The sequence below is a fragment of the Cupressus sempervirens genome, chromosome 8 (assembly GCF_028749045.1).
Source record: "Cupressus sempervirens isolate cs-2001-9-10 chromosome 8, ASM2874904v1, whole genome shotgun sequence".
Taxonomy (NCBI): domain Eukaryota; kingdom Viridiplantae; phylum Streptophyta; class Pinopsida; order Cupressales; family Cupressaceae; genus Cupressus; species Cupressus sempervirens.
The window spans coordinates 433,816,861-433,836,286 of NC_143125.1; positions in this window are offsets into that span (position 1 = coordinate 433,816,861).

The window sequence follows — 19,426 nt, forward strand, 5'->3', positions numbered from 1 at the left end:
TATGGATGATACATAAAAATAATATTTCATTATATTATATTTTTGTATTTGCAGACTGAAAAGTTAAAATATTGATAAGTAGGAGATAATTTCCACAGCAGATCAAATTGTGATATTTGTTAAGTAGGAGATAATTTCCACGACAGATCAAATTGAAAAGTTAAATCACATAGTTAAATCCTAATAGCAATATCACAAGTTAAAATATTTGTAAGATTTGTTGAGAAGCATAATCAATAGTTTATTAGTTGGTTCCTTAAAGAATATTAATGTATGTTTTTGGTAAAATTGTGTACGTAATTTATGTTAATTGGAAGAACAATGCTCTTGTTGTTAGTAATTTTGCTACTATGTTAGATTAGACCTTTTTTTTTCTTGATTATAAGGGTCAACCCCTTGTTTTTGTTGTTTTAATATCAAAAACATTTCAAAAATCAATCTTCAATAATCATCAAATTTTTAAGTAATGTATAAGTTTTACACCAACGTATGTAAAATTGTCTATGTAATTTTTATTAGCGTATGGAATCACTTTCACGATTTATCTTTACAAAGAAGCAAAAAATAATAAATCGAGTGTCAAATAGCACATAAAAAGAGAAGTAAAAATAGAATTTAGTCAAGGAAAAAGAAAGATAAAAGTGAAACAAACAAATTAGAAATAAAAATAAATTAAAAAGATGCAGAAGGAACAAAAAGAAGGCTAATTTTGCATTTCATTTATCATTATTTGCTTCTTGTAAAGATGTTAAAAGTCGCTTAAAAAATGACCTGCATGGAATTTATATTATAACTAATGTGTTAATTTTTTCGAGTTTATTGACATTTTTAAAATATTTTATCATAATTAATATTTAATGATTAATTGTAATAGGAACTAGGTCAAGAGTCTAATATAGTAAAGAAATCCAAAATATTATTATTCAACAATATTGATACACCAAAAAAACCTTAAATAATTGAACCCTAAAGCATTTGTGTTTATTATCCAAAAATATTATTATTCGACAATATTGATACACCAAAAAAAACTTAAATAATTGAACCCTAAAGCATTTGTGTTTATTATCGTAGACTATTAAAAAAGACATGGTCCTTACTTTTTTTAAATTGTTTTATTAACTTAGATTTGTCTTGGCTTAATACTCTACTTAGCTTTATTTTGTATATTTCATATTTTTATGTTCAAGATATCCAAAATCATCTATTAGATAATAATTCCCTTCCCATCACTAGAACAATGCATTTAATAGGTCGAAGCCTAAATTAATGGTTATTTATTATAATTAATTACTATTATGTGTTAAGCTTATTAGACTTGAACCCAATACCTCCCACATGAGAAGTTTGCAAGTTACCATTGTGTTATAGACTCGTGCCTCTAATGGTCATCCTTTCTATTCAAAACCTATTCATTTATATTTATCATTCTCATAATTGTTGTTTCAAAAAAAAAAAAACTTATTTATTATATCCTTATTTTTATTTCAAATTGTTATCTACCTAAAAGAATAATTAAGTAGTTAATATTGATACAATTTAAATCATGATTAATCGAGACATTTGTGCAAATAACTCAAATCAGAGTACATAGCTCTTGTGTAACAGGGGAAGAAATGCAAAAGATAGGTAAATCACCTCTCTTTTCAACAATTACACGTTTGAAAGTAAGATGTTCCCAATAGGCTTAAGAGGAGACTCAAGCACTTAATGGGAATAATTATCCTTTACTAAATTATATGATTGATGAAATGGATGAGGTAATAATGTAATAAGATGATGAATAGACAAGCTACTGAAAAATGAGAAACAATAATTACTAATAATGATTATAAAAGTGTAGAAATAGAAACCAATGCACATATCTAACTTATGGGTGAAATTTGAAGCTAAAACGCAAGGTACATAACAAAACTTATGATGTACCTAGGAACAAAATGTCAATGGTGTTACATACTTGGCAACTTTGACTAAAACTTATTGGGAATCTCTAGCTATGCCTGATATTTCTAATCTTAATTCAATGGCTTTGTAACTTGTTCTTGTACATAGAGAAATGGAGAAGATGCTTGGATGAAGGGATTTGCTTCAATCAAACTCGTGTTTGGGAATCATCTTTAAAATGAAATGAAATAAAGGAAAGTGTGATGTCATGAAGCAAAGGTTAGATCTAGAAAATGAAGTACATCATAACTTGGCAATGCAAATACTTCTCTAAATGTGATCAAACGTGTTAATGCAATAGCTTTAACTAAACAAAAAAAAATCCCTAAAGGAGATTATGAAAGGTAAAACCCATGCAATTGATGTTGTAATTCACCACAATGTTTCATTAGGAAGAAGATAGAAAAGACCTGAATGAAAGTAAATAGATGTGGATCTCCTTAATGCCCAGTCAAGGAACCTTGGAAAAAAGGGTTAATTATGCACCAAATAATTTTTTTATACACAGAGTGAACATAACATATCAAGTAAATTGGATAATCGTAGTCATAGGCACAATTTATTAGAATATAGTCTAGGAAGATGCAGAGGATGTTGGCATAAGCAAAAATGGGAAAATATTGAAATCTATTTTTTCAATATTTTCTATGTTTTAGTATTTTGCATCTTTGGGGCATTTATGGGCTTCAGTGATTTCCTAAAAGGTATAGCACTTCACTTAAACCTTCAAGCACCAAATGTATAACCTTTGAAGATCTTTCCAAAAAAATTGATGGTTCGTGATTTCAAGCTATGAATAGAAAGTAATGAATTCTATAAGTATATGTATTTTTTAATATAAATTTTCATATTTTTAGTAGTTTTTAAAGCTTATTTTGTAATTAAACAACTTGTGGACAAGTTTCATTTTCATTTCCAAGGGATAGTGGTGACCTTTGGGATCTATCAAAGTTTGTATAAACTCAATTTTCAAATTCAATTGATCACTTTTTGGCTTGTAGAAATTTATTGTTATTTTTCTCTTGGTTTTAACTAATCAAAATGTCGTAGGTTCTACACCAAGTGTTGTAATCTAAATTCTTGATTTGGATTAGTGGTATTAGAGCTTGTTTGCTCCTATATGTCCTATCATACACGATCATCTTACTAAAGGTTGGGATTGGGTAAGAGAGATCCTTCAGATTATCTTCCTTTGAGATGCACATAGTCGTAGATGGAAAAACAATAGGTTGGAAGGATGGAAGAATCCTTCAAAACACTAGTGGAAGATGCATTGGATAAACTGTTAAAAAGTAAAGTCCACCAAGATAACTAGGGGGGTGGGAATTAGTTACCCAACTATTAAAACATTTATCAACCTTATTAATCCTTAAGCATGTGAACAATATAATCAACAACCATAAGAAGATACTCATACACAATAACACCAGATATGTTAACTAGGGAAACCCTTGATCAAAGGAAAAACCCCGGTGGGGATGGTACTTACAAAATGATGTATTGATACAAAAGATCCTTGTTAGAGGATGGACTCTAATAGGAGCTAATGAAATACATTGAGTACAGATCACTCCCTATTAGGAGACTTTGAATCCTTGTGAGGAGACTCAAACCCTATTAGGAGTTGTGCAAACCCTATTAGGAGTTGTAGAAGGCAAATGGACCCAATATCCAAATAGCTCTAGGGGCATGACCACTAAACTCATTGTCCAACTGATCTATGTATTATTCCTTGTAGAATAATAAAAATGTATAGCTCCTTCTATGTCCTCTAACTAGACTTATCCTCTTCAGATCTTGATACCAGATCACCAACTTCACATCCAATAATCTCTTGGATCTCATCCTCACATTTACCAAATCCTTCGCATATCACACGCTTGAAAGCATCAAAGCACACATCAATCCCATACTTAATCAAAAGGAAAATACCCTTCATTTATATAATATCCTCAAAAAAATTCCTTAAGTTAGCCTTGAGCCTTTCCCAATTATGTATAATAGGACCTCATTAAGATATTACAAAACATTACATCTTATCGCAATTACAAAACAGTGTCAACTCATAGTCTTTATAACTTCTCACATGTGGAACCTCTGACCATGCACACTCACTAACATCATCATCAGGCTATCTACTTTCACAATCTAATTACACTCATCACAATTCTATCCTAGTTAAGAGATAGAAATCAATCATTAAAAACCACTTATCAAGTACTTTGTTTGTTAACTATCTTATGTAAATCAAGAATATCTAATGTGTGACTTTGACTCTTTGCATGTGTACATATCTAGTTCATCACGACACAATGTAGAACACATCCTTAACTACACTTGACCTTATCATCAATGCATAGTCCATACAACCGCGTTTTATGTCTGCTACTATGCCAGTCTTCTAAAAAACAATGCTATATTGACATCAATGACAAATACAGCCATGAATACAACATGTCAATCATAAATAATCTCTCTAATGCTTAGAGTACTCCCTCAAAGGAATATCATCAGCATTCCTGCTAACATAAATAACATGAATAAATGATGAAGCAATTTTCATTGATTATGAGAAAGCAAGAGTTGCAGGCCAATCCAATGAATTCAACATTTAACAAGAAAACCTCATTTAAAGTGCAAGTAAATTTTGATATCCCAATTTTTAAAGAAAAAATTGATGTAGATGTTGTTAATAATTGGTTGTCCAAATTGTATAGGTACTTTTACATTAGTAATTTCTTAGGTATTAATCACCTTTGCCCTCCTCAAAGCTGAGAATTATTTGAAGTTGGCATGAGAAGTTTATGGAGAAACTAAAGAAGCCCAAGTAGTCCAAGATGAACATTTTTTTTTGTGTTATTGTATAGTACACCCACATGAGAAGGATTTGTGGAGTGCATAAAACAAGAATATTACCGTGAAGAGACCTACGAACAAAAATATATGTAATGGAAATTACTCTAACAAAAGCAGGATCAATCAATTCAGGAGTACACTAACATATTTTATTCTCTCTCTACAAAGCTTGGTATCAAAGACTCATAAAAACATTGATTTTTGAAGTATAAGAGTGGTCTTCATAGATACATTCAGATAGAATTAGATTTCTTGAATATAGAGATTTTGTCTAGTACTTTCAAATATGTATCAAAAATATGAATTAATTGCACATCACTAACCTTTAATGCTTCACCCTTATTAATTGTCAAACTCGATGCCATATTCTTCAACTAGGGTTTGAAACTTGAACTTTGCTTTTCTCGGTGTCAACACAACCTTCAAATCACTCTTAATTGTTGATGACAAGCTATAAGATCTTCACACAAATTACTCAACTTCATTATGAATTCACTCTAACTCTACTGATCTTGAAATCTTGAATGTCAGGTATTCAAAATTATTGACAAATTCATTATATGGGTCAAAAAAATTAATTTTAGGGCCTCATAAATGTTATGTACATGTGGGTGCACAATTGTCTCGACCTTCTCTACAGAACTTGACAGTCATACTTCCTTCAGACTTTAACTTGGCTAATATACCAACTCAGTCAATACTAGAAATTTTACTCAACCACTTAACACTTTCATCCTCCAATGGTGATACTCGACACTTATTAACTTTTCAACTCCGCATCCATACACATTACTCAGTCCAATCTTCAAGTTTTTCCTAATGCTTATGATCATGTACTCATTTGGATGTTTTCTATTTTAATATTAGGAACTGATGTAAGATTTGACAATTTAAAATATCATTTCATAGATACCTCTTTATTTAGTTTGAGGTGGGGGAATCACCTAATCCATTGGATTGGGTGATCACAACTTCACTGTTTGTACTGCTTTCTCCTTCAATTTTCTTTTTCTAGGTTTGATTCATCCAAATTCTCACTTCTTCAACATCAACCTTTGTATTTATATTATTTTCTTCATTATTGGATACTGAGCTACTCAGTTCATACAATCTTTGTTTAAGTAATGGACCTTCTAACAGTTAAAATATACTCAACCAAAGTTTCTCTAGTTTCCTAATCTTTCTCTAAGATGTATCCTTGCACAATTCACTACAATGTGTCCATACTTCCCACACAACTAACAATTGACCCAAGTATTGTAATCCTCCTCATTGCATTGTCTTGACGTTTAGGTATCGAACTATGTTTTGCATTAGATCTATAATCTTGGCCTTGTGACCATACTTTTGACAAGTATAGAAATAAACTTAAATTCATATTTAGCTTGTATCTTATTGTTATTTGATCTACATTCATCTTCATGTCCATGCTTCTTGCAATTGAAACAATTACCATTGAATTTAGGCTTAGGATTTGACTTACTAGTTTTTCTCCTGCAAACATTTGTTGTATGACTTAGTTTTCCACAGTGATAGCATGTAGGTTTCTTGTTCTTTGATTTTGCATTCCCTTGTTCTCCATGATTTGATGACTCTCCTTGCTTGGTAGATGATATGAACTCAGTATACCCTAACCTAGTAGTGTCATGATGTCTTCTATGTGCTCTTATCTATTCATCAAGTTGTCTCATGGACTCTTTAGATCTATTAATTCTTTTCATGATTTCCTTTTTAGCACTTAACTCATCTTTTAGTTGATTGATCTTAGATCTCAGATATGCAATCTCTTCCACCTTCCTAGAAATCTCATGATTGACCATATCAAATTGATTGTTAGTTAGCCTTTCTACCTAACGAATTCTCTCATCAAGACTCATAGCTAGATTCCTTTTATCTTCATCAACCATCACCTTGTCTTCTTCAACCTTTTTCTTTTGTTCAGTAACTTATTTCTTCATTTAGGATGTTCTTCTTCTCTAATAGATCTTCTATTGTTGCACCAATTTCACTAGATCTCCCTTCATCACATAAGTCCTCAATGCTTTCTTCCTTGTATTATGTGTCATTTTGATGAATTGCCATCTCCTTCCTTCTCTTCAAGGATTTCTTTAGTTCCTCCTTTGCAGCCTCGACCTTCTTAAATACAAGCTATAAATCAAGCTTTTGAATCCCAATCACATTTCCTAGCTTATAGGCTTTCATCTCCAAGATATTTGACTCTCTAGTGGTTAGACTTCTTACTTAGAGAACTTGACTCATATATTAATTGTTGAAAATCTAATGGAGAAAGTGAGATGCCGAGAGGGGGGGTTAGGGGGAGAGGGGGGTGTTGGTGTAGTTTTATATTTTTTCTATTTTGCTAGGTTTTTCCTACACTTTTAATAATTTCGCTTAGGTTAATAAAGCATGTCTTATTAGGTGAATGGTTGTGAGGTGTCACCTTCCTGCATGTGAGCATCCATTAGCTATCTTAGGAAGATACTTTGCTATCTTTAGTCTGATAGATGGTTTCTCCTCATTGGTTGGTGTTGCCACCTCCTCCCTCTTCCTAGCCTATATAAGCATGCTACCTGGCTTGTATTTGTATCTCTTGTTTTTGCATCCTCTTAATGCTATTTTGCTTCCAGCATTTGCATTACGCTCTTGGAGACTAACTCTATGATGCTATTTTGATTTTGTATCATTTGCATTCATAGTTTAGATATTTATTCTTTGCACTAGTTTTCTGGGTTATTAATCTTATCAGATTCTAACATGGTATCAGAGTTTTTCTATGTGCAAGAGTAGATTTTAGTTTCCTTATTTAAGAGATTTGAGGGGGGCTACTAAACTTTATTGTAATTTTTTGAAAAACAAAGTACGCTCTTCTCTTGCATCTTTGGATGATCCTGAGAATCAGAAAAGTTTTGACAAAAACTGTAATTCTCTAGGGTTTCAATCTCAAATCTGACAACCAACTTGCATATTTGGAGTTTTTAATCAATTTTGTAGGTTCTAGCATGCCATTGATGGACTTAGGAAGCTGATCCAACATTTGCATGTCATATTCTAGTTGCTGGGGTCATTTTTTGATTTTTGAAGCCGTTTTTAACTATTCAAGGCGTCTGATTTACACTACAGCAACATCTTCTATACATCAGCAAGAAAAATGCTTTCTGGGTTTTGTTCTCAGCCCCGAAAAACCATCTGGGTATCTTTTAGATTTTGCATGCAAGCTGCATATTTTGTAGAATCGAGCATGCAAAGCTACAGCCATACCTCTCTCTGTTGGCAGTCGCAGATTTGAACACAGTTTTCAAATGTCTCATTCTTGCTCATATGAACTTCGATTTTGATGATTCTTGTTAGGAACTTGGCTATTTTTTTGTGCTCTATCCACTAGTGGAGTTGTTTTTTGATTTTCATGCATGAATTCTTCAGAAATTGCAGATTCTCAGCAGTGACTGTGCACAGTTCTCGTTTTGGAAACTTCGAAGGATCATAACTTTCTCATACGACCTCATATTGAGGCGATTCTTTTTTTGAAAGTGCATGATTTTTTGAGTAGATTACAGTGGTGCTATTTGTTTCCTTGATTATTGTGCCCAAGTTTCACTTTTAGCATATGCTCTTCATGAGGAGGCCCTGTTGGTTTTTTCGTCGTAACTTGAGCATACAGACATTTTTTTTAATATGAAAAATGCATCCGGAAAGCTAGTTCAGAGACGGAGATGATGGTACATGTGTTTTTTATTTTTGTTGTAGTTTGGTTGCTTGTTTTGGCAGTCAAAGCCAGATGTTCTATTTTGCCTTCCGAGAGCCATATCTCACTCATTTGGACTCTTTTCTGGGCTCGTGCAGATATCGTTGGAAAGCTAGTTCTATGAGTTATTCAGCTATAGAGGTCTTTTATCTAGATTCTGCTCCAAGTTCTTCTCTTTCGAGTTTTGCACTTTCGCACTCTGGCGGATTACTTGGATTCTACAGGTCCTAGAATCTCTTCTTCTGTTCTTTTGGCTCACTCTTCTTTCTGACTTCTGAGCATTGTATGCTTCTATTCTGTTGCATTCCTTTTTCTGTAAACGCACTGAGATAAAGTGCCTGCTTTTGCATATCTGGGATCTTGTACACCTTGTGTTTGTTTGTACTCGCACTCAGTTATAAAGTGCCATGGGGGGTCATGATGTTTTTCCATTTTGTGCTCATCCACCTTTGTCAAGTGAATTTTTCTTCCACGACATTAGCCCATGCCATGTGTCGGTGACACTGCCCTTTATCCCGTGCTTGTACTTCTATTGCACTGTTGGTTTTCCTGATTCTTCTTGTTGCAGATGTTTTTGGCATTGCATTTTAGTGTTTCTGTCACCCCACTCCCTATTCAACATTATGGGGGGGTTCATCTGGTGGCTCTATTGCTTCTTTGGTTTGGTTGAGTGATCTACGTATTCAATTTTTGTTCCTATGTACTAGACGGATGCAGTGGCTAGGCACCTATGCATTTCGGTGAGATGGTTCATCTACTATATAGACACTCATTCATTCCTACCTTTGGAGTTCACCTCTTCGATTGATCAACTCTTCAGACTTTGTCTTCTCTACCTGGTCATGCACTATTTCAGTAGGGGTTCCAGCAGTTTCTTCTGACAGTGTTTGTAGCTTCATGCTTCAGAGATGCTTCATGCTCTTTTTGTTCCTCTCTTTGGGACATTTCCTAGATTAGAGGCTTAGTTTCCTTCATCTAGTTCTTTTTCTTGTATTGGGTACCTGATCAGGCCTTGTTGTTGGGACCCATTTTCCTGCTTCATAGCTTTGCTAGGTTAGCATCCACCTAAGCTTCGCTTATGGGGGGGTGTTAGTGTAGTTCTTTATTTTTCCTATTTTGCTAGGTTTTTCCTACACTTTTAATAATCTCACTTAGGTTAATAAAGCATGTCTTATTAGGTGAATGGTTGTGAGGTGTCACCTTCCTACATGTGAGCATCCATTAGCTATCTTGGGAAGATACTTTGCTATCTTTAATCCGATAGATGGTTGCTCCTCATTTGTTGGTGTTGCCACCTCCTCCCTCTAAGCATGCTACCTGGCTTGTATTTGTATATCTTGTTTTTGCATCCTCTTAATGCTATTTTGCTTCCAACATTTGCATTACTCTCTTGGAGACTAACTCTATGATGCTATTTTGATTTTGTATCATTTGCATTCATAGTTTAGATATTTATTCTTTGCACTAGTTTTCTGGGTTATTAATCTTATCAGATTCTAACAGGGGGGTGGGTGTGAATCGAGATCTATAAAACTCTTACCACTTCAAACATGGACCACATAAAACTTTTTTCACCACATACACTTCATTAACCTTATTCATGCATCATCATATATCAACATGTAATATCAAATATAACATCTAACAATATGAATACCACACATAAGAAACTGATTCACACATGACATGATATTTGGCATAAACACTCCAAGGTGAAGGTGAAATTGTTGTGTAGACGACACCCACAAAATCTTTACTACTACAATACTAAATTGTGCATGTTAAGGCTATAAAGTTTGACCACTTATGATGATCTACCCTATGAGGAGTCTGCCCTACTAAGAGCTTACAATAATATTAAGTCTACCTTGATTAAAGGATTTAAATATCACAATAAAGTGAGCACTCTGTTAGGACATTGCAATAGGCATGTTAGGACCACTCCGTTAGGAGATTCACCTGATACACTAGTTAGAATGGATATCATGATCCTTTGGTTTGCACTTGATTGTTGATGAAAAATCTTCTCTTTCCAATATGTAACCACCTTAATGTTATAGATATGTAATATCCCCTTTCTGCACTGCTTGGTTGCCTCAGTCCTTCAATCTCTAATTCACCTTCAACTGAGCATTCCTCTCTCTTACAACTTCAACAACACAAAATTATGGCTTAAAACCTTCTTTTATAGCCATCTAATGAAGCTTCTAAAACTCAAGCAACGATCTATATTCATCATTTTTATCACTTGACCTTTCTATTTTTTTTGTTTGGTTGATCACATAATATAGGGATTAATGATCCCATATTACAGGCATAATTACCTCCTTGATTCAAAACTTAAACTTGGAAATACATCTCCAACTTGACAAAAATAGTTTACCTATGAGTTTGTGCCATTTCAAACTCATATATGTTACTCGACACATATAGCTGCTAGCTCTCGACTCTACTTGTTTTTGATGTTGTCCCATGGCATGAACTTGGCTAGGACAAAACTAAAATGACCTTTTGAATTCCTCAGTACATGTTTCTCCTAAATCACTCGGCAAACACTAAAATGCTCAGTAACTATAGATTTCTCAACGATGCTTATGTGCACTCGATAACTATAACTGCCTCATCACATAATGAACTTATTCACTTCTCCTCTAAAATAGATCAACTTGTACAATGGCTCAATTGTAGTGATGACCAACCAACATTGCGTAGTAAATGACTAAGTGTTTTGTGCTAATTGACAATACTACAATTGCCTTTAGGGTCAACAGTAATGTTGATCTATAATGCACCCCATCTTTTAGACCCTCAGTAGAGTTCATGGCCTTTCATTCTCTGAAGGCTAAGTGGAGAAATAAGGAGAAACAAATTAAATTAAAGTCAATAAATAAATAAATAAATCTAAAGGTGACTTTATATTTAATTAATTTAATTTTATAGAAGCAAAACTAATTGTTGTATTGGAAAGGGGGAAGCTTCTAGAGAGTGCATTTTCTAGAAGCACAACTAATTATTGTATTGGAAAGGAGGAAGCTTCTAGAGAGTGCAATTAAATAATATTGTATTTCATTCTAGAAGGGTGAAGGAAAATAATAAATAGAGGCGAAAGCTTCATTGTTAGGCATCCATTATTTTCTTATTTGATTTCTTTGAGCTCTGAATGAGGGTTTCAACATTTTCCACTGGATAATGAAGTTGTTTTGTGTGCCTCCATTTGAGCTAGTGAAATACCTAGTGAATTTGGTATTGGGAGGACATCATATAGGTGTTCTATTTGAGTATATTGGTGAAAGATCTTCTGAAGAGTTGCAACTATTGGAGAAGATAAATTAGTCTTTTCATTGTGCCAAATTTGTTGCCTAGGGCCAGATTGTGGAGTACAACTGAAGGAGTAAGTTGAATATTTCTATAGTGTTGCCGCTACTACAGTGACTCAGTATAGTAAAATCTAGATTTCTTGAGCAGTTTCCAGGTTCCTATCCATTTCATGTTGCATTGCACAGTGGATAGATTTGAATATCTTAGGGCATGTTTAAGAATTTATAAATAATTTATAATCTAATTTATACCAAAGTTTTACATCAGAATTTGTTGCAATAATGTCTTATTGTTGTAGATGCATATTTTCTCATTTGTAACCAATGCTATATGTTTCAAAAAAATACAAAAAAAATTACATCTTCATTTTTAGATGTTTTGGAGTTCTTGGTAAGCATATTTATTAAAATTGGGCATTTAGAAAGAAGTCAGAATATAGATCTGCAATATAACCCTTGTGTGCAAAGTGTTCGACAAAATTCTCAGGTTAAGAAATCAGAAAACTAAATCAGAATTACAAGGGATATTAGATTTGTATCAGAGCTAAATTTTGCCATCCTGAGGTTTTAGAAATCACATGCAACTATCTAAGTTGGCTCTCACAGATTTTATGCTTCCAAGTGACCTTTGTTTGATAAGGAAGAAGAATTTGGCAAGTAGTTGAACACCATGGGTGACATGCAAGAGAGTATCCCACCTAGAGGCAATAAGAATGAGGATCAGGAAACAAGGGAATTTTTTAGAGCAATGGTTACAGAATAGGAACAAATGACTCAGGCTTTGTAGTCACTCACCACCATGGTTCAACGCATGAACCCACAAAATAAATAGAATCAGGAGCAAGGGGATAACGAGAGTGCAATGAGGTCACCTAGAGCTCATAGGATGCACTCTAGGATAATAGACATGCCTACCTATCCTACCTTCATTAGAGATGAGCCTCAGATATCACCTATAGAAGAAGCAAGAGAGGAGATGTTCATAGATATCTTCATGACTATGACTGACAATTGGGATTTATTAGCTCCATAGGTGCAAGGGAGGATGACATTTGAGCAAATTTTTAACCTAAGGAGAGAGCATTACAGGGCAGCAATATAGGATAGGAGACCTCGTGGCGAGGATAATGAATTAAAGCATATTATAGGGAAGCTTTCCTTTACTACATTTTATGGTAGTAGCAGAATGACAATGCAAGCTTGGATTCATAAGCTTGATAACTTCTTAGCACCGAGACCTATGACATAAGTGGAGGCAATAAATATACCATGCTACATTTATAGGGAGATGTATATGATTGGTGGTACCATGGGATGGTTACCCTTCAGCATAACCAGGTGACTTCATTTCAGGACTTCATGGACAAGTTGGTAGAGAGGTTTGATAAGAAGGATTCAGAAGTCTACTTCAGGAGTTGACATAGTTGAGATAGATAGGTGGATTGAAGTATCTCATTAATGGCTTTTAGAGGCTATCTATTATGGTGTCATATATCTTAGATATGAGATTGGTTGCTCTATTCATCGAGGGATTATCTAAACCACTGAAGGGTTGGGTAAAAGCCTTTGATCCATTCAATTTACAAGAAGAGATTAAGAAGGCTAGAAGTATGGAACAAGTAGCCTCAGTAAATAAATTTCAATCAAAGGGTGCATCATCTAGAAAAGACAACAAACAATTTTCAAGAAACCTGAAAGGAATGAAACAAAAATTGAAAATAAAGATAAATCATTTTCTCCCTTGGATAGATAGACATTGAATGATTTAAGGAAGAAAAAACTCTATTTTTATTGCAAAGGACCCTATGACATGAGCCATGACTATCCTTTGAGGCCAAAGGGGAAAGCCAATAGGGTTATGTGGGCTTATTATGAGGATTTTGATTCTAAAAATTTGAACCATCAATCTGAAAATGAGGAATCATTTGAAGAAAGGGAAGGCATAGATGATGAAAAGTTGTACAAAATGGTTATAGGTGATGAGAAGATGGATGGTAGATGTAAGGAGGCATGTCTCACTAGCGTACAATAAGAGGGATCATTTAGGATAAGAGGGGTATTGATTGCTCAACAAGTTATCACTTTACTTGATATAGGTGCTATACACTTTTTTTTTTATTCTAGACTAATTGAAAGACATGGGACACAGACAAAGTAGTTTGAGGGCCTAAAAGTGAGGGTAGATGATGACTACATCCTCAAATGTGATAGGAATATTATAGGTCTATCCCTAAAAATCAACAACTTTGATTTCAAAAAAGATTTCTATGTTATTAACATGGGTGCTACAGATTTGGTTTTGGGTATGACTTGGTTAAATGATATTGGGGAATTCACTCTCAATTTGAGAGATATAGAGATGAAGTTTCAGTTAGATCGGAAGACCCATATACTTAAAGTTCATTTGTGATAGTTGGTTTAGGATGATATCTTGCAAAAACATGGAGAGATTGTTGAGACATAACCAGGTTGACTGGGTAGCTTGTTGCACTTTAATTCCATCATTAGGGTGGCAGAAATTAGAATATCACCCAGACATGTAGGAAGCACTACAAGGTTTTTAGTGAAATACCACCAAGTAGACCTCTAGATAGAGGTATTGAGAATATTATTAAGTTAGAGGAGGGTGCCATATTGTTATTGTGGCCATTTTGAGTTTGTAGTTATGTCATTTGGGCTAACTAGTGGTCCAGCTACTTTTTAGTCCACAATGAACAGGGTCTTTCAACATTGGTTGAGGAAATTTGTGTTAGTCTTCTTTGATGGCATCCTGGTGTATAGTAGGACATGGGATGAGCATGTGACACTTAGATACTACATTGAGCATTTTGAGCAAGGAGTCCTTGTATGCCAAGGTATCCAAATGTGATTTGAGATTATCATAGTTATTATATCTAGGTCACATTATTATTGCTCAAGGAGTACACATGGATCCTAAAAAGATTCATGTTATTATTGTGTGGCCTACTTTAGTGAACCTGACACAATTAAGAGGATTCTTGGGGTTTTCTGGGTTCTACAAAAGGTTTTTTAGTGGATATTCCAAGAATGCAGCACCATTGACGAACTTGATGAAAAAGGGGGCTTTCTTATGGGCTCTTGAGGCACATGAGTGTTTTGATAAATTAAAGGAGTTGATGACTTCTTGTCCAATCTTAGCATTCCTAGATTTTAGAAAACCTTATGAGTTGCATTGTGATTCATCTGGAGAAGCTGTTGGAGTGGTGCTTATGCAAGACAAACACACAATTTCTTATGAGAGTAGGAAGCTCAAGGGGCCTAAGAGGAGCTTCAACATTTATGATAAGGAAATGTTGGCCATAATGCATGCTTTGGCCAAATTCAGGTAGTATTTAGTGGGTAGCAAATTCAACATAAAAACTAACCACAATAGCCTAAAACATTTCCTAGGGTAGTGAGATCTTAATGACAAGCAACAAAAATTAATAAGTAAATTATAGGCATATGCTTTTGATATTACCTATTTCAAGGGGACAAAAAATGTAGTAGTAGATGCCTTGTCACAAAAACCCCACTTGAGATTAACAATGGATATATATGAGGATTGGAGACATTTGATCCTTGTAGAGTATTCAAAGGTTACATGGGCATCAAGATTCATAGATGGATCAGTCTAGAATAGTTATTTCACCCTTGTAAAAGAGCTCATCATTTACAAAGGGCACATTGATTTGGTGCCAAGGTCAGAGGTGAGGAGGATAGTGTTGAGAGTTTATCATGACACACCTATGGTAGGACATCTAGGTTTTTACAAAACCTACTAGCAAATTTGTGAGCATTTTTCTTGGAAAGGGCTTAAAGCTGAGGTGTTGCAGTATGTTAGAGAGTGTCCTACTTGCTAGTAGAATAAATAGGAGCACTCTTACCCAGTCACCTTACTTCAAGAACTTCTAATTCTGAATAGGAAGTGGGAGTGTTTATCTATGGACTTCATCACAGGACTATCGAGAGCTTAGGATAGAGACTGTATATATGTTTTTGTTGATCAACTTAGAAAGTTTTTCCACTTCTTCCCAATCAACACTACATACACTGATACATGAGTGGTAGATTTTTTCTTTAGAGAGGTATTTGGGTTGCATGATTTACCTTAGAGCATCATTAATGACATGGACTATAGGTTTATGAGTCAATTCTGGCAGGAGTTGTTTAGATTATGCAAGAGAGAGCTAACTCTTAGTACCAACTACCACCCCCAGACAGATGGTTAGCAAGAGATAATGAACAAATGGGTGGAGAGATACCTCAGGAATTACATAGCAGGTAGTAGAAGGCTTGGTTAAGTGGATATATCTATGTGAGTATTGTTATAATTCCACTTATCACATGTCTATCTAGATGTCACCATTCATGGCATATATACATATTAGGCACCCAATTTTATGGATTTATTGTTATCAGATAGTAGAGTGCTCAGTGTTGAAGACTTATTATAGGAGAGCTAGGATATTGTAAAGGATCTTCAAGAGAATATCATTAAGGCACAAAATCAATAGAAGTGATATGCTGATCAGAAGAGAACTAAGTGAGCTTTTGAGGTAGGTGATATGGTATATTTGATACTATAGCCTTATCGTTAATCCACTCTAAAAAAGAGTGGTGTTGAGAAAATTAAGCCACATTATTATGAGCCTTTCAAGGTGGTCAAGAGGGTTGGAGAGGTGGCTTATGAGTTGAATTTACCAATAGAAAGAAAAGTTCATAATGTTTTTCATGTGTCACATCTCAAAAAAGTGTTAGGAAACCATATTGTTCCTTCTATAGTGCTTCCACCTTTGGATAATGAAGGGAAATTGGTATTGGTGCCAAAGTCTATCATTGATTTTAGGGAAAGGAACTTGAGGTGACATACTATAAGTGAGTATCTAGTGAAATGGAAGGACTTTTCGGTAGAGGATGCGACATGGGAGAATGGGGAGATCTTGCATCACCCCAAATTGAAGTTTCTTGAGGACAAGCAATTTTAGGGAGGGTGGACTGTAATGTCCCCCATATTTTAGACCCTTAGTGGAGTTCTTAGCCTTTCATTCTCTGAAGGCTAAGTGGAGAAATAAGGAGAAATAAATTAAATTAAAGTCAATAAACAAATAAATAAATCTAAAGGTGACTTTATATTTAATTAATTTAATTTTCTAGAAGCAAAACTAATCGTTGTATTGGAAAGGGGGAAGTTTCTAGAGAGTTCATTTTCTAGAAGCACAACTAATTATTGTATGGGAAAGGGGAAGCTTCTAGAGAGTGGAATTAAATAATATTTTATTTCCTTCTAGAAGGGTGAAGGAAAATAATAAATAGAGGTGAGAGCTTCATTGTTAGGCATCCATTATTTTATTATTTGATTTCTTTGATCTCTGAGCAAGGGTTTTAGCATTTTCTATTGAAGAATAGAGTTATTTTATGTGCCTCCATTTGAGCTAGGGAGGACATCATACAGGTGTTCTATTCAAGCATATTGGTGAAAGATCTTTTGAAGGGTTGCAACTATTGGAGAATACAAATCAATCTTTTCATTGTGCCAAATTTGTGGCCTAGGGCTAGATTGTGGAGTGCAATTGAAGGAATAAGTTAGATATTGCTACAGTGCCATCGCTGCTATAGTGACTCGCTACAGTAAAATCCAAATTTCTTGAGTGGTTTCCAGGTTCTTATCCATTTCAATTGCATTGCATAGAGGATAGATTTGAATATCTTAGGGCATGTTTAAGAATTTAGAAATTATTTTTAATTTAATTTATATCATAGTTTTACATCAAGTTTTTTTGCCCTAATGTCTTATTGTTGTAGATGCATATTTTCTCATTTGTAACTGGTGCTGTATGTTTCAAAAAAATAGAAAAACATTTGCATCTTCATTGTTAGATGTTTTGAGTTCTTTGAAAGCATATTTATTAAAGTTTGGTATTTAGAAAGAAATCAGAATTTAAATATGCAATATATCCCTTGTGTGCAAAGTGTTTGACCAAATTCTTAGGTTAATAAATCTAAAAACTAAAAAAAGAGTTGCAAGGGATATTACATGATCGGTAGTAAAGAAATCAACCATCTTGGATATGAGGTCACACTACTAAAAGGAAAGGATGTAGAAGAATGAGCAATATTTCCATCCCTACATGATGATGTTTTACTTACTAAACATGTAAATGCATACCTAGATGTTGAAATACAAGAATTGGGTGATAAAGCAATTTGTGAGTTGTATGACTCATTCTACTTAGAAGGAGTCTTGAAAGATGAATATAAGTAGCTAGAGAGGTCTACCTTAAGCTGAGAGGTAGATATACCCAATTTCTTCCATGAAGAATGGGTAATATTTTACAAGTTCATGATCAATACATATGGCTAGATAAACCCTACAAGATCACAAAATCTTTGATACAAAAGGTTTAAATGGATTCAATTCCAATAGAATTGATCCGTCCATGAATGTAATATCAACAAACTAAGGAACATGAATAAAAAAGGGCATGTGGACCAAGATCAAAGGGCTTGTGTAGTAAAGGGGATCCTAGACCCAGAGGTAAGGTTTAAAATGATCATAATAGTATTGAAAACAATTGAAAACAATTATTCAATTGCATATTGTCTTTGATGTTACACAAAATGTGATGTCTTTACTAGTCAGTGTCTGTCAAGCTCACTCGATGATGAAGATAGTTTCCTATTTCTACTAAAAATTCAAGTGTTTACCAAGTTCAATGGTAGTGTCTACTGAGTTCACTCGAGCACCAAAGAGAAGTTCATAGAAGATAGTGTCTACCGAGTTCACTCGGGCACCAAAGAGAAATTTGCAGAAGTTCAATGTTAACTAAGTTCACTTGGTTAACAAAGGAAAGTTGGCATGGAACTACTGTTAACCGAGCTCATTCAATTACCAAAGGAAATTCAGTTCATGATACCGTGTTAACCAAGTTTACTTGGTTAACAAAGAAAAGTCTTTTGAGTTAGTGTTGGCCAAGTTGGGTCGGCTAACAAAGGATTTTTCTATATCAACATATTGAGCATGTTGGATTAATTTGTTTGTTCTAACTAATTAAAGGGTTGATTATTGAATGTTTATAAGTGTATTCAATCTAACTTGACTAGGTAATTCATATAAATATAAGGTCAAGTTGAGGATTGAAAAGTGAATATGTGGAACAGAAGAAGATGAATAGATGAAGTGAATTAGAAGGATAAGTAGAGTATCCTTATTGACTAAGCTCCAAAGAATATTCTAATCAAGGAGGATCAAGTAATCAAGCTAGAACAAAGATCTAAAATCAGCAAGTCAGTTGCATTAGCAACTAGGTCAAGTCATTATTATTCCCTAATAACTGTAGCAGTGAATCAAATCTCTAAACAAAATTAGCTTAACAACTATTTGCCAAATCCTCTAACAAGGTGGCATTTCTAGATTGAAGTGTCTGAAGACCTCTAACAAGGCCACTCCTAATAGGGTGATCTAAATCCTCTAATAGGGTCACACCTAACAGTGTGTTTTGTAACCTTTAACAAGGTTGGCTCCTAACAGGGCTCACTTCATTTTAGTGAAAAGCAATAACTAGTT